This window comes from Otolemur garnettii, unplaced genomic scaffold (assembly GCF_000181295.1).
Source record: "Otolemur garnettii isolate 467f Iridium unplaced genomic scaffold, OtoGar3 scaffold00054, whole genome shotgun sequence".
Lineage (NCBI taxonomy): Eukaryota > Metazoa > Chordata > Mammalia > Primates > Galagidae > Otolemur > Otolemur garnettii.
In genome coordinates this window covers 4945070-4948073 of record NW_003852449.1, presented here as the reverse complement: position 1 = coordinate 4948073, position 3004 = coordinate 4945070, and the positions used below count along the sequence as shown (strand labels likewise).

At 39.7% G+C, this 3004-nt stretch overlaps 1 pseudogene; it reads left to right on the top strand.

The window, feature by feature from the left end:
• Window positions 1-1216: 1216 nt before the first annotated feature.
• Window positions 1217-1610, top strand: LOC100944208 (annotated as a pseudogene).
• Window positions 1611-3004: the final 1394 nt, after the last annotated feature.

The following is a 3004-nucleotide window of genomic DNA, read 5'->3' as shown; positions in this document are numbered from 1 at the left end:
TCTAGGACAAGCTAATAAATACAGAGACAAAGGGGAGAGAAATTGGTAGGAGTGAGGAACGGGGAATCATTGCTTACGGAGCATGGAGTTGCTGTGTGATGAAAGCATTTTGGAAATAGCAGTGATGGATGAACAACATTGTGCATGCAATTAATGCTCCTGAACTGCATGCTTGAGGACAGTTAAATGATAAAATTTTATGTTGTCTATATCAACACAATTTATATATATACATACATACGTAGATATACACACACACCAAAAAAATCAGCTGGATTACATATTCGTGTGGGTCTATTTCCAGGTTTTCCATTGTTATTTTGTGTTCCACTGATCTATGTGTCTATTTCTCCATCAAGACCACACAGTTTTGATTATAACCACTATATAATCAATCTTAAAATTGGACAGACTTATTCCTCTTACTTTTCATTTCAAAAATTGTTTTAACTATTTTTGTTTCTTCACCTTTCTATATACATTTTAGAATCATCTTGACTACAAAATCAATCTTGCTGGTATTTTGTTAGGAATTGCATTAAACCTGGAGAAAATCCAAACCTTACCTTGTTGAATCTTCCCATCCGTGAACACAACACACCTTGCTGTATTTTTAGATATCCTTTGATGTCTTTAACTAGTATTTTTGTACTTTCCAGGTATGAATCCTTTAGGTTTCAATTTTTTTAGTAAATACATTTGAAATTTTAGTGTCCAATGCACTTTGCGAGTGTATAGAAATACAATTATTGTGTGTTTATCTTAGACCTACCGTTATATGAGGTCTTACAATTAAGTTTGTGAACTTGCTATGTGCTTACGTTGGCAGCACTGTACAAACTCAGTAAGATTTCATAACCTTGGTATATCAGTACCTAACAGCTGCGTTCATGTCAATGTGTGGTGGTGTCTTGCTCAGTGTTTATTTTTTGTGTATGTTTTGTGTGCCATACAATGATAGCTCTGATGGCCATTCCAAAAAAAGAGTTCCAAAATTGCTTTGCAGAGTAGATGAGGCACTAGTATTGGAGCTTAGCCTCCCAAGGGGTGTCTTTGAAGATGACCATCGTGATACTCAGTGACAAAGTATGTAGCACTTTTTCTAGGATGAGTTTGTGAACTTAATTGTCAGACCTTATATGTTATTTTAATGTAAATTATGGGTAAACAATTTAGAAACTGCCTCTCCTTCTTTAAAAACTCACTTTGACTGGCGGGCTTGGAGCTATGGCTAAACATCATCCAGATTTGATCTTTTGCCGCAAGCAGGCTGGTGTTGCCATTGGAAGACTATGTGAAAAATGTGATGGCAAGTGTGTAATCTGTGACTCCTACGTGCGTCCCTGCACCCTGGTGCGCATATTTGATAAGTGTAACTATGGCTCTTACCAGGGGTGCTATGTGATCTGTGGGGGCCCTGGAGTCTCTGATGCTTATTATTGTAAGAAATGCACCATCCAGGAGGATAGAGATGGCTGCCCCAAAATTGTCAACTTGGAGAGCTCTAAGACAGACCTCTTCTATGAACGCAAAAAGTATGGCTTCAAGAAAAGGTGATTGGTGGGTGCCCCCTTCATTCCCACATCAAGCTGCTGCAGCTGCCAAGAAAGACGCCCACTACCACCAGCAGAGAGGGAGCAGAACCCAGGGCATCGCCAGAATTGCCTGCTAGGGTCCTGGCCCCTTGACATCCCTTCTTTTCCCCTCATCCAGACTTGTTAGGAATGGAAAAGGATTTTCCACAGACCACCCTGGCAGACTATGTAAGGGAAAAATGGGTTGTTTTTTCTTGAATTTGGGAAGCAAGGCTCTGTTCTCCACATGGATATGTTCCCTCTACACCAAGACCTTCTAGAAAGTAATAATACTTCACCCTACTCTTTGAGGACTTTGCTGTAAAGCACACACAGGGGAAAACAGGTTCTTGCAGCAGCTCTGATGGCAACTGTACTTGGGGGGCCTTCAGTGTGTGGTGGGAGCTACCAGAATGGTAATTGTGGGCATTTAGGCTTGTACTGCTTTCATGTTACTTTCCTTCTAAGAATTTGAAACGCTGTCTGTTGCTATTATGTTAATAAAGTTGGGGCTTATTTTCTGATAAAAAAAAAAAAAACAACTCACTTTGAACTGCTGCTAATCCAAGGGTATATTCAGGACAGCTTCAGTGTGCATTTCTCAAACTTGGCCCCAAGTAAGCTCCCTACCTACATTAAGTTGACCTCGACTGCTCCCCACTTGGCCTTTTCTACCATGGGTGGAGGTGGTACCAAAGACTTTTCTTTGGCATTTGGCTAGAGTAAAGTGATCAGTTTCCAAGTTTTCTCTCTTCCTAGGCCTCCCTTTCCTGGTCCTTTGGCTAAAGGAAGGGCTTTTTTTTTGACACCAGGTTGCAGGCTTCTTCAGCTCCAAATTGGAAGACACAAGGTAAAAAGAGAACCCAGGGAACTCACTACCAAGCCTTTCCTTGGATCTCTAGGTCCCCAGCTACCTCTTGCTCTCCATCTTTCAGGGTCCTCTGGTGCTGCTTTTATTTGTAATGCCTAGGGCTTTTAGTTTTACTAAGAGGGAAGAATCAGAAAAAGTATACCTACTCCATCTTCCTGGAAGTGAAGTCTATTGTATTAATTTTTAAGATTACCTTCTGTTTTGAGCTAATGATACTGATTGAAAAACTCCTCCAAAAATTCTATGGTAGTCCTCTCTCTTCCCACATAAATAAAACCATTGCTATAGCATGAGGAAATGCATTAAATTATTCTAAGAACTCTAAAATGGGTATAGGTCAAAAGGCTGGGTCACAGACCTTTTAGTTTAATTTATAAATTAAATCAGACTTATCAATGGTCTACCTCTCACCCCTCTGATTTTAATGGTGGCTTTCTGATAGTAATGGTAATATGCAATTATTATTTATTATATAATAGGTATTATACCATACACATTACAATTCTCTTGAACCATTTAAAAAGTCAGTGATTTTGAGGCCGGGTGTGGTGGCTCACTC